Consider the following 13433-nt stretch of genomic DNA (forward strand, 5'->3'; position numbering starts at 1 on the left):
ACATCCAAATTACATTGATCCCTTTTTTTACTCTTTTCATTTACTTTCACGGAATCTCTGCTCCCCCTGTTCTCTTGTTCTGCTGAGTCATGACGTGGAACAGAAGAGAAAATCAACATCATAACTCCTGTTTGCCTGTAAGATGAAAGGCAATCCACAGCTAATCAGTGAGTCATTTGTGTTTTCCCACCACATACCCTGCACTTATTTGGATGTCCTCTGCATTCTTCTTCAAATGGTCGTTTCTCCATCTGATCTTGGTCGGCATTCCTCTGGGAGATAATAATGAGTATAGGTGAGGGCCGCCGGCTCACCTGGGGCCTGCGGGGCGAGTCTGTGCAGGTCGCTCGTCTCCATTACGGCAGACAGCAGGCGGACCAACCACACTGTGTGATGTGCTGATACCCAACCTGCCTGCTGCACGCACACGGCCTTTCACTGAACGTCCTCCCTCTCATAATCTGACTCAAGCTTGTAATAGATGTTTCTCTTTATCTGATAACATTCCAAAGTTTCAGCTTCTAAAATGTTTTCAGTATAAGGTTGGCTTTCATCTGATAATTATCTTTATTTTTCTCATTATGACCGAATCCGGAAAAAGTACCAACGACCGGATCCTACTTAAGAGCATTGTTTGTGTTTCTTACATAAGGAATCAACAGTTTCTTTATTTAAGGAGGATGTTAATGTCGGAGGTTATCTCTGTGGTTCGGAGGAGAAGGAGCAAGAGTGATTACAATCTTCAAAACGACTTGTAATACGACAAATGTAGCTCTTACTCCTGCATGATTTCAGTCCTTGCTGGTACCTTAGCCCAGAGGAGCTGTGCCTCTGTTGCATAAGAAGTTTGAGAGAAGGGGAGAGGAGGAAAAAAAACACCTTCCTCACAACCTGAGCTCTGCACTAATCCCACCTTTATCCTGTGTGCTGCAGGTAAGCCTGACCAAAGGTTATCTCTCACACAAAAATGTGGGGATTCCTCTTTTGTTTTCAAAGATTTAAGCGGCTGAGCTGATGGGAAACCCAGACCTAAGAATCCTAATGGGTCTCATAGTATAAACATATAATATTGTTTCTCATGCGGTTTGGTGAGTGTAAATGTAAAGTACAAAACTGCAGTTTCACAGATTTCCAAAAGCCTAGGTTCAGTTTTCGTTTTGTAAGTTTTCTGTTGCTGTTGTTATTCTACCACCATTGAAGACAATTTATAGCCATTTATGTAGAGCATTTTTCTTTAAAACATGCAGTATGATTCCAGTATTTTTAAATTGATTAAATTCAAGGAACGTACACAGAATCAAATAATTCAATGTTTCTCCACCACAGCTCAGACTTCTGAACATGTACAGGAATATATGTAAATAGTCAAAGAAAAGTTGACTTTTTATTGGAAAATGTCATTTTCTTCATTTTTAAATGAGACAAAACAGTATAAGAAATAATAAAAAAAATGAAGACCCCTTTGTTGTATCAAGGTTTCTGTTGTCATTGACATGACATCTGAACAAATATGACTTCAGTGAAATAGCAATAACAATCATTCATAAAAATGCACGAGTGCTCATAAGCATGGACAGCAAAACTCCCTGGGTGAAAGAACAACTCATAATTTCCCAAGGGTTTTGAAACTGTAAACCAGTTTACTTTTGAGTGCTGTTAGCCAGACAAATCTTTATCATGTGTTTCACTGACCAATCAGAGATGTGACCTAATCATTGATGGTAAAATGAGGAGCGAGTGGAGGAGATAGAGATGCAGACAGTGACTTCAGGTGAGGTGGTGAGAGGAGGGAAGAAGAGGCTGCAGGGGGCTACGGACTAGCTCAGCAGAGGGAGCCCTTTCGTCTGTGTGTGTGTGCGTGCGTGCGTATGTGTGTGTGTGTGTGTGTGTGAGTGTGTGGTCCAGGTATTGCTGCTTTTGTGAGGACCTCGAGTCAGGGGAAAGTGACATTATGAGGACTTGTCTTCATGAGGAAAAGGAGCCAGTCCCTATATAACATGTCATTATATTTTAATGTGAAGATGAGTTTTACGGTTGGGCGTTACTTTCAGGTTAAGGGCTATATAAGGTTAAGTTAAAGGTTAGCTTTAAGCAAGGAGTAGTTAGGGTTATAATTAGCTTAACCTTGTGTGGTGTTCGTGTTTTGGTCCCTCAGCCAATGTTTCGCGGGTGTGGTGGACCCACCCCATTATTCGGTCCGTCAATCAATACAGCTACAACAATATATGTAAAAATACTTAACATATGTTAACTTTATCCCAATTACAAGCAATACAACAGCATATATGGTTAATATTTGTCATTTACCCCTGTTAAATCACATGTATGAATAAAAGTGCTTTTCTTTTTTTGTGATAAAATGCAATTAAACAAAGAAACATCAATTACAATCAAGATATGATTGGAAAAAACGAATTTGAAACAAGGTTTTTCATCAGTGTTGAGGTCTATTTCTTGAACTTAATTAGAAATACACTCATGTCAGCCTACATGAAAATAATTTTTCTAGAGAGAAAATCTTTGGAAGACAATGAAGGGGAAGAGTTAAGAGAATTAGAAGATCCTGTTTCTATCAATTGAGAGTCTGACAGTGAGTTTGAAGAAGAGGATGAGATTGACCATCAGCCAACTACGTAAATAGTTAATCTGCAGCCAGTCCCAAATCCAAGCCAGTCCATCAGCAGCCAACATATGGATGTCAGAAAATGATGAAATCGCATGGCTTCCAATGTAATAAGGATGCAACCAGGGCCGACACGGATAGCAGTGAATCATGTGCAGGACATCAAGCCTTCTTACCAACTTTTCATTACGTAAATCATTCTGCACTAATTTGGAGGGACAGCGTGTCTTCGTAGAAAGCTGGAGTGAGATGGACCAAACTCATTTATTTGCATCCTTTGGGGTTATTATCCTTGCTGGAGTTTTCAAATCCAAAGGGGAATCCACAGAATCCTTGTGAGATGCAGAAACTGGCAGAGAACGTATAAGTAAAATGTGCAGGAATTTGGGAGCAGAGGTGCTTGAAATATACAATTTAACACTTTACGTAGTCCTGGGTCCAGTGGACCCGAACACTACATATGTAATATAAATGTGTAGGGGGGGGTGTACGGTGTACAGTCACTGAAAATATGTTCTTTTATATGGTCATCACAGAAAATGACCCAAGGCCAATGAGTCTCAGGTTGAAAAAAATATTTATCGCATCATTTTTCTTTTAGCAAACATTGAAAACGGGTCCCACAGACCCGACAACATACAAGGGTTAATGTATGTTATAGGTTAGGTTGGATTAAGGTTCGGGTTTATGTTAAGGTTAGGTTAGGTTAAAAACTAAACCGAAAAACGAATGAGCAATTCTTAAATAAAGCAATATGCATGAGATAATTGCAATGTTTAATATTTGTTAACATGATATAATATACATATACATTATGTATGTTATATCACGTAAATACATTTAATAGCATTTTAAATTCCTCCTCTCAGACCTGATTTCATGCAGGAGAAGCACAGGTGAACAAGTGTGAGGTTTGAATTAGTTGTGATGTTGCTCCTTCCTCCTCCTCAGTCCCAGATGCTGTCTGATTTTTTTCCAGATTGAAGATTCTTCTTTTTGGGCATCTCCTCAGACAACTCGGTCTCCACAGGTTCTGAAGCAGGGAGGGCATCAGAGAGGGACTCCTGCTGGTTGTTTAGTACAGTTTCATCTGCAGGTTTTTCCACAGGCTCCTCTCCTCCTGCTTCCTCCCTCCATTTCTCCTCCTCTTTCTCCTGCTGCTCCTCCCCCCATTTCTTCTCCTGCCGTTTCTCCTCGTCCCTATCCTCCTGCGACTCCTGATGCTTGACATCCTCATTCTCATTCTGCAGTAAGAGTTGAGAAGTAAGTTCCTCCACTTCTCTCTGCAGAAGCATTTTCTCCTCAGCAGCACTTTTGCAGAGACATCTCACCTCCTCCATTATCTGCAGATGGAGGAGGTTCTGCTCAGCCTGGAAGGAGTGCATCTGAGACATGACTGCTTTCTCAAGCTCAGCCTACAGACGGCTGGCCTGCTGCATGGCTCTGAGGTTTTCTGCATCATACATTTGACTGATCTCATTGTTTGAAGCTCGAAGTTTCTCCAGTTCATCTAGGAAAGTTGTTTGTGCTCCTCTCAAACTGCAGCTCCGAAGCATCTGCTGCTTGATTATATAAGCCTCCTGCACCTCCTTGTGGAGGTCTGTCTCCTGGTTCTGCTTGGTGGTCTCAGTCAGGATATTTGTAGCGCTGAGGGTTTCACTGTCCTCTTCGCAATCCTCAGGCTGCTGTGTGTCTTCATCCCAGTCACCCTCCTCCTCCCCATCCTCAGGCTGCCATATTTCTTCAATCGTGTCGCAGTAGCTTTCTTCCAGGGGTTGCAATTCGGCCAACTTTTCGTGGTCCTCATCCAGCGCTTGGCAAAGATTGAGCGTCCACTCTCGGGTTCGGCGACCACAGGCTCTCTGCTTGCCCAACAGTTGTTTAAGATAACTGACATCTCGTTGAAATGCCCGGCAATCCCTGCACTTGTACTGAGCTTTGACCTGTCAAGCAGTTCTTCCGATGTAGTCCATGGTGATCAGTTTGAATCGGGAGCAATCTTATTGTTCAGCTGTTTGTTGCTGGTTGACCTCTTTTCCTCCTGACAATCGTAAGCCACGGGGTAATCAGTAGGAAATGGTGTGAGTAAGATGCTGCAGTCCTATTTATATGTGTAGAATGTTCTTTAATGTTCAAGATCAGAACCATTTCATGAAAGCCATTTTATGTCAATACTGATGGTAAAGTTGCAATGTTTCCAGGATGTTTTTTGCACTAGACGAAAAGCAGAATTTCCGTCAAGGCAATCTCTTGGAACTCACCTAATCCCTTGCAGTCATGGCCGTTTACGGGACGTGAGGGGGGGAGAACAAAGGCGGAAAGCCTGTAGACGTCTGTGGTGTGTAGCTTTGAGATCCAGTGTAGCTTCTAGTCTTATTTGAAGTGTGGCACACAGGTCGGTGAGCTCCCGGCTGTGGAAGGATGGATCCATGTCATCTGTCCCGCTTCAATCAGCTGTAAACACAATCAGTACAATTAGCAAAGTTCAATGACAACATACACCTATACATGTAACTGCAAAATGATTTAATGAATCTAACCTTAACCTCTTTCTTCTCCAACGACACCTGAACTCCTCAATGCTGATGAAAGGTCCGGTTGGATTCATACTGACTCATAGGGTTTCTTAGTATGTCATAGTGAAGGCAGCTGGAAAACAACAGGAGTAACATGAGTTTACTATTAATTAACGTAAATAGCCTCGCTACATCACCGTTGGAGGATCCTCAGCAAAAAAAAACAATCCTAAACAGTTACTTACATACAATGGCGTTGTTTTTAATGAAATGGATCAGAGACAGTAAAGCTGGAGAATGTATTTTAAACAGCACAGTGCGTCTCTTCTTCAATCATACCCTCGCTCATCTTAAAGCAGCGGTTATAACATAAATTGTACTTTAATATGGGATGAGTATGTGACTGAGGACCTGTTTATTCTTTCTGGTGTTAAGTGATTGTACATACATGATCATTACTGTTTTGTGTTTGTACCCTCGTAGTTGAATGCACTTATTGTAAGTCGCTTTGGATAAAAGTGTTGAGTGTTTTAATGGAATACTGAGAATGTTTAATAACAACAATAAGACAATTGAAGTTCAAGTTATGAGGGAATTTCAGCAGAGTCAACAGCTTAGTTTGCCATGGACATGTGGACATGGTGCTGTATTTGCCAGTATTTTGGGAGGACAGATCTTTTTATGGAGAGCCAATAGAAGTTTGGAGCTTACAGGGCACAGACTCATAATACCCAGCATAATTTCTTCCTGTTGAGTGTATTGCTGGTAGATGTGTGGTTAACACATCCACTGTGCATTTAACAAACACAAGTGGAAAAGTAACTGTAATCATGCCACTCTGCACAGTGGTTGAGATTTAGGATAGTGTTCATGGGCAATTAAGATTGAAGAGGTGGGTTGTCACTCCTGTCCAGGGAAACAGACTTACTGAAACCTCATTGTTTTGGATAATAATAAAATGTTGAAATAAAGTGCACTGTTTATAATTTTTTTCATGGCATTAACCTTTGCTCATGGTATAAAATGTAATTCAATATAGCAAACTTACTAACTTAAGGGAAACAATTTCCGGTTGCATTTGTAAAGCTCCGAGCATTGTCATTTGCATGTGAAAGCCTCCCCTAGGCTTAGGAGCAGGGGGGTCAGCCATTAACCAAAAATGCTCCCAAAATTAACTGCGACACGAACTGACACAAACTCTTCTTTTCATGCAGTGTTGTGCGTGCGTGTGTGTCCAGGTATAGCTGATGTAATGGGGACCTAAATATGTCTTCTTAAAGGTTAAGTCAAGGTTAAGTTTAGGTTTAGTTTTATGTTGGAGTCAGTTTAAATTTAGGCTAGGTTTACGTTAGGGTAGAGTAAGTCTCCAGGATATCAATGTAGTGTCCTCTAAAGTCATGGAGATGTGTGTGTTTGTGTGTGTGTGTGTGTGTGTGTGTATAGCTCAAATATTTTTTCTCACATTTTCACAATTGTTAATCTTCAAAACAATTCCAGAGTGACGCTACCACAGCCTCCTGCAGGTATCCAGATCAGAACATGTTCGCATGGAGAAGTTGCAGCGTCACGACTGCACGATTCTTATTTCAAACAACTCGACCACAGGGATGCCTGAGGAATAAAAAACATCTCCCTTAGAGACACTACAAAGAGGGAACCTTTGGCCAACCCTGAGCGTAATATGTAAAACACACACACTCATCACAAGTCTTTGACATGGCAAATACCAGTGGCCATGATGATCAAAAGTAATGGACATTCCGTGTTTTCTGATCACCAACTGTGGTTTTGTTTTTCATAAAGCTGCAGTCAGTATCTGCGTCTGGAGGTGTTCCAGAGTCAAGAAACCTGATCCACTCCCTTACATTTCTGCGTCTGCCAGAAACGACCTGTTCCCATGAGTTCAGAGAGGAAAAGGTCTTGGAACGTCACACTTAATATCACACGCTCAGGCTCTCTCACACACACACACACACACACACACACACACACACACAGGGGCGGCTGCCGACCACAAACACTGGAGTAATCTTCAAGTCACCCAGTAGTTCTTGTGATCAGAAGTCTCAGCCCACACACCCTGTGACACACACACACACACACACACACACACACACTCTTACCTATTGCTCCCATCTCTTCCAAACTGCCATAATAATAAAAAAAAAGTTCCACTAATCTACACACTGTGGGAGGGGTCGCCTGGAGGTGATGAGGGGAGCGAGTTTCTATGGCGACAGTAATGAGCGAATGAGGTCGAGTGTAAGGACCCGGGGCTGTGATGCGCTTTGTGCCTTTCTTTGTCCCCTTAACAGTGGAAATTAAGGGACGCAGGAACAACGGGACTGAGTACACATGACCTAATGAGTGTCCAGTGTTGGCCAGGCCTCCAGGAAGGGGGGGGGGGGGGGGGGGGGCTCAGGGTAATATGGGTTGGAGGTGGTGCAGGGAGGTGTACAGTAGAAGAGGTGGGGATTATGGGCTTTATGTCACTTTGGTGTTTGTTTAACTCGCTGAGTCTTTTATGTTAATTGTCTGATGTCCTTAATGTAACTGCATACAGCGATGCTCTAAATTTAACAGATATTTAAGTCTGTATAAAATCTGTATGCCGCCATATATCCATTCAAACTTGTAAGTATTGGTAAATTTGAGAGACGAAAAACATTATTTTCCCCCATCAGAGCCCTCACATGCTCCTGAGATGATATTCTGATGAAGATGAAGAGTACGGAGAAGATTGTAAACCAGTTTATTGTGTGCAAGGGAGAAGCACACAAACGTTGCACCCAGTCTTAAATGTATACACACAGATCTCGCCGTGTTATTGCACTTGGCTGCTCCCGACAACTTAATGAGATGTTTGATTTCCATGTCAGACTTCCTGCCCCTGCGATGCTCGACTTTTAGCCCTTTGATATTTTGACTTCCCCTACTCGCCACTCGAAACTCAAAACAAACACGCACACATCCACACGCATGTAACTACACAAACACAGCGCTGACCTCACATCACCTGCAACACACATTACTAATTTCATTCACTCAAGCATACACACAGAGGAAAGGGCCAAAATATAAGCTTGCTTTTACTTTTTCGGACCGATTGCCTGGATAGTCTCTGCTCAGAGTGTACGAAACAGATCTGAGCGGGGTTAAGGCCTAAGATTCTTTTTAGTTTCACTCCATGACAGTCAGACATCTTGTTTGTCATCACCTGCAGGCCACGAGGATGACCTACCCGAGAGACACGATACTTTCCACTCAGCAGTATCACTTACACCCACCGATGGCTATCTGGCCGTCAGACATGTCTGCTCTCTATCTCTGTGACATATGATGATAAAAGATGTCTTCTGATTCTCATGAAGCCGTGACCTCCCCAACGTATCCAGTCTGTTTGAATGTTTTGTGCAAAGGAGGAGAATGTCTCCATGTCACTCATTAGAGCAGCACAAAGCAGCCACTATTTATGTCTGAACCTCTGTAACAATGACTCGATATATATATATATTAGAGCTGTGAAAAATAACGCGTTAACGCGTTATGATTAAATTACAGGATTAATTAGTTTTTTTTTTTTAACGCATTTAACGCATGCGCAGAAGGACCTTCCAATTCCGCCGCCTCTGCACTAGTCGCCGCTCTAATACAGTCAGACGGAGGCTGCCATTCAAACAAACAAACAACATGGATAATTCTGATGAACCTGAGGACCTTCTGGACGGGAAGATCGTGTTCCAAAAAAACAAAGATCGAACATTCAGTAAAACCAAGGTGATATGCACACTCTGCGAGAAGACGTTATCGTTTCACCGTAGCAATAGCCGCCTAACCACCGCAACGCGAAGCATGTGTTGGTCGGCGAGGGGCGTTCAAGTGGAATGCGCCAAACCAGACTCACTCGCCGGACACATTGTGCAAAAGAAGCGGACAGCTTTACTGTCAGAGAATTTGAACAAGTTAGTTTGCCTCACCAACTGGCTAAAGACCGAGTAGCTAAGAGGGCCTTTAGAGGCATTAGATTGTATCATGGTGTGGTTAATGGTTGTGTGACAAAAAATATAAAAAATGTCAACCATCCTATGGCTAAGAAGCTCAAATAATTTCTGTTTAATTTAAAAAAAAAAGTTTTATTCAACCACACAATGGCTAAGGAGCCCGAATTCTGTTTAGGATGAAGATTATATTAATGTTCCATATGGAAAAGCAATGATAACTGCTGAAGAACTGCTGAGTTGCAGCACAAAAGAAAAGTTAAATGTCATAAATCTTGTTTTCACAAAAATATTCCGAAAAAATCGGTAATGTGATTAATCATGATTAATCCATAGAAACCTGTGATTAATTTGATTAAAAATTGTAATCATTTCACAGCCCTAATATATATATATATATATATATATATATATATATATATATATATATAGTGAGCATAAATAATGGCACCATAACATATCAACAGTAAACAGTGAAGATCCCTTCAGTTGACACTTTTTCTTAACCTGCTCAGGAATGGTGCAACTTCATTCTGATTTCCATGTAGAAGGTTCAGATGTGGGTAAAATTGTTATCCCACCTTTAGCCCACAAACAGAGCTAGTTGCATGGAACGCCATTTTGCAAAAGAAGAGCCAAAATAGTGGGAGAAGAAGCCAATGCTGTTGTGTTTGGTCATGTCTCCATGCGGCCGCCTCCAAAACATCATGCTTTTTCTTGTGTGTTTGACCCCTCTAGTAAAAAATATCTATTAACTTTTCAGAAACATGTTTTTCCACCTGGTGGTTGGCTGCAGTATAGGTCTTAAGGATCAGATAACTGTTTACCGCCATCTACTGAGTTGGTGCACCGTTTCTAGAGGTACTGCAATACAAGGTCGATCCAGGTGGAAAGTGCAAGCACAAGTATTGTCTGTGAAACAAAACCCTAATACCAGACTAATGGATATAATAGTTCAATGAGTTATTTTTGTGTTACAGTCAAAGTTGAGGGGTGTGGCTTATTGTTACATTGATCTATTAGTCCCATTATATTCCTTTAACCCCCTTTGCTTCAATTCCTCTAACCCCCTTTGATAAAATTCCTATAACCCCATTTGCTTCAATTCCTTTAACAGCCTCTGATACAATTCCTTTAACCCCCTTTGCTTCAATTCCTTTAACCCCCTTTGCCTCAATTCCTTTAACCCCCTTTGCCTCAATTCATAGTAGCCACTTTGATTCATTGAAGAATCAGTCTGCAACAACCAGATAGGTAGAACAAAGAAGTTAAGAGATTTTCATGGAAAACACACTTCAAACAGCAAAAAGAACAGTCGCAATGGATTTCACTCAGATACTTAAACAAATGGACATAAATGCAGAGACTGTCCGCCCTTACTTTGACATCTTTTTTACGAAGCTCACTGCAGAGCAGTGGGAGCTGTTGAAGTCATGCCAACCGGATGAAGCTACAACGTTTATGTTGGCAGAACTTCTGCTGAACTTAATGACGCTTGTTTCAAATGCCATTGTAAAGCGACGTCCCCGTTCACCCGTGTCTGAGGATAAAGTTCGGTCCATTCTGGGCGACACTCTCAACAACAGTCTTTCACCAGGCAGCACAACAATGTCTGAGAGTTTGGATAAGCTCACAGACTTGTTTGTAGAGGAGGTGACGGAGACTGTCAACTCCACCTTGTCTGCAAGCTCCAGCTGTGTGAGCTCTGAGAAGCCCATACCAACCCGCCTCATTAACCCCGCTAAAGTCCAGGAGATGATCTGTTACGCCTGCGAGTCGTTAAAGACAGACGGAGGAAGCAAACGATTTGTCAGGTGTCAATCGCGCAAGCAAAGTCAGACCATCTCCTCAGAGGAACAGGACCCTTCAGATGATCCCACTCTGGTGTGTAGGACTTTTTCAAGCTCCTACTCTTCAGGAGTAAGCTCCAAGTCTGGTAGTTCCTCAGAGGGAGGTTCAACAGCAAGCAGTGTGGACGGTGTGAAGAGGCTTATCCAGGATACAATCAACGATAGTTTGACTGACATCACAGACCACTTTAATGAGTTCAATGACAGCCTCTCTCCTAATTCATCGTTTTCTCCAGAGATTGATATGGCTTTAGATGACATAATCGAGTCAATCAGTGAGGAAGGCACAAATGGAAAGGAATCTCCAGAGTCAAACTTCTCAAATGGTAAAGGAATGAGAAAGCTCAATAGGCTTTTCATAAAGAATTTTGCCGCAGCAGGGACGCTCCAAATAATGTCACAGGTGGCGAAAAAATTCAATGAAAATCCCAAAGTTACTAGCAGGAAGGCGATGAAATCATTGATTGCTAGTATTGACGCTGTGCTTCTGGAGAAGGAGAAGCCAGGAGGTGGAAATGAAAGTTCTGCATTCCAAACACTGGAAAAGCCTCCATCTGAAAAGGTTATTGTTTTCACAAAACAGCTTTCAGATCTGATCTATTTGCACATCGCACCCCGCAAGAATTCAGACATGGGTTCAGGTCTAGTGAAAAAGGTTTGTGTTCCTACTTCACACAGGGGCATATATGCAGACATTCAGACCAGGGTGTTTTGTTTTCTGTCCTTGATAAGCTGGTGGCTGAACAACCAAGTTAACCGCCACACAAACAGAGTGTCAGTCGCTTTATTGAACATCGACTCATGGCAGTCATCATCAGTAGATGTCAACAGCCTTGAGGAGAAAAGATCAGAGCAGTCGGCACCATCATCAGAGTTCACCTGCAGAGGGAAGAAAATATCTAAGCAGTCAACACCAGCAGCGGTCACCAGCAGAGGGAATGAAAGACTGAAGCAGTCAACACCAGCAGTGGTCACCAGCAGTGTGAATAAAAGACTGAAGCAGTCAACACCAGCAGTGGTCAACAGCAGTGTGAATAAAAGACTGAAGCAGTCAACACCAGCAGTGGTCACCAGCAGTGGGAAGGAAAGACTGAAGCAGTCAACACCAGCAGTGGTCACCAGCAGTGCGAGTAAAAGACTGAAGCAGTCAACACCAGCAGTGGTCACCAGCAGTGGGAAGGAAAGACTGAAGCAGTCAACACCAGCAGTGGTCACCAGCAGTGCGAGTAAAAGATTGAAGCAGTCAACGCCAGCAGTGGTCACCAGCAGTGGGAAGGAAAGACTGAAGCAGTCAACACCAGCAGTGGTCACCAGCAGTGGGAAGGAAAGACTGAAGCAGTCAACACCAGCAGTGGTCACCAGCAGTGCGAGTAAAAGATTGAAGCAGTCAACACCAGCAGTGGTCACCAGCAGTGGGAAGGAAAGACTGAAGCAGTCAACACCAGCAGTGGTCACCAGCAGTGCGAGTAAAAGATTGAAGCAGTCAACACCAGTAGTGGTCACCAGCAGTGTGAATAAAAGACTGAAGCAGTCAACACCAGCAGTGGTCACCAGCAGTGTGAATAAAAGACTGAAGCAGTCAACACCAGCAGTGGTCACCAGCAGTGGGAAGGAAAGACTGAAGCAGTCAACACCAGCAGTGGTCACCAGCAGTGTGAATAAAAGACTGAAGCAGTCAACACCAGCAGTGGTCACCAGCAGTGGGAAGGAAAGACTGAAGCAGTCAACACCAGCAGTGGTCACCAGCAGTGGGAAGGAAAGACTGAAGCAGTCAACACCAGCAGTGGTCACCAGCAGTTGGAGTAAAAGATTGAAGCAGTCAACACCAGCAGTGGTCACCAGCAGTGGGAAGGAAAGACTGAAGCAGTCAACACCAGCAGTGGTCACCAGCAGTGGGAAGGAAAGACTGAAGCAGTCAACACAGGCAGAGGGCAGATATAAAATGTATTTGTGTTCTCTCGGACAAGCTCGTCACACGCATCTATAGAAAGGTGAACTGTACTGATGATGACATAAGGCGTCATCTGCTGGAGAGAATATGGGCCGAGGTCAAAGACATTGACTCAACTTGCATCCCTAGAAGAATCCTTGACAAGGACATTTTCAAGGAGTTGTGTAAGAAGTGGCCAGAGATGCTAATGTCTTCCCTTCTTGGAAGAGATCCAGAACTCGAGATATCAATAATCTCCATTGTGAGAAGACGCCTGTGCAAAAAGCCTGGCTTCGTCTCCTCTTTCAGAGCAGGCATCTCTTCCCTCTCACCTGTGCTGATTGATCCTCTGTGGTGCCGGTACCCCCATAATCATTTTCAGGCCAGGGATTTATCCGGCCTGACCTAACTTTAACTAAGTCTTAAGTTTTGCAATGGGTTTTCTCAGGGTGCTCCTGTTATCCCCACATTTATAAAAATGAATAAAATTTCTAAAATGGAATTATTTGTTCTCAG

The 13433-nt window shown here is 42.8% G+C and overlaps 1 long non-coding RNA gene across 2 annotated transcripts; it reads left to right on the plus strand.

Annotated features, from left to right (window-relative positions):
* The first annotated feature begins 818 nt into the window (after positions 1 to 818).
* On the plus strand, positions 819 to 7048 carry LOC128425966 (uncharacterized). 2 transcript variants are annotated; one of them, XR_008333208.1, is made up of 3 exons: positions 819 to 933; positions 6637 to 6822; positions 6943 to 7048. It is a non-coding gene; the product is annotated as an uncharacterized LOC128425966 (long non-coding RNA). The 2 variants fall into 2 exon arrangements; XR_008333209.1 differs by lacking the exon at positions 819 to 933 and adding an exon at positions 3837 to 3886.
* Positions 7049 to 13433: the final 6385 nt, after the last annotated feature.

Source organism: Pleuronectes platessa, chromosome 20 (genome assembly GCF_947347685.1).
Source record: "Pleuronectes platessa chromosome 20, fPlePla1.1, whole genome shotgun sequence".
Taxonomy (NCBI): Eukaryota; Metazoa; Chordata; class Actinopteri; order Pleuronectiformes; family Pleuronectidae; genus Pleuronectes; species Pleuronectes platessa.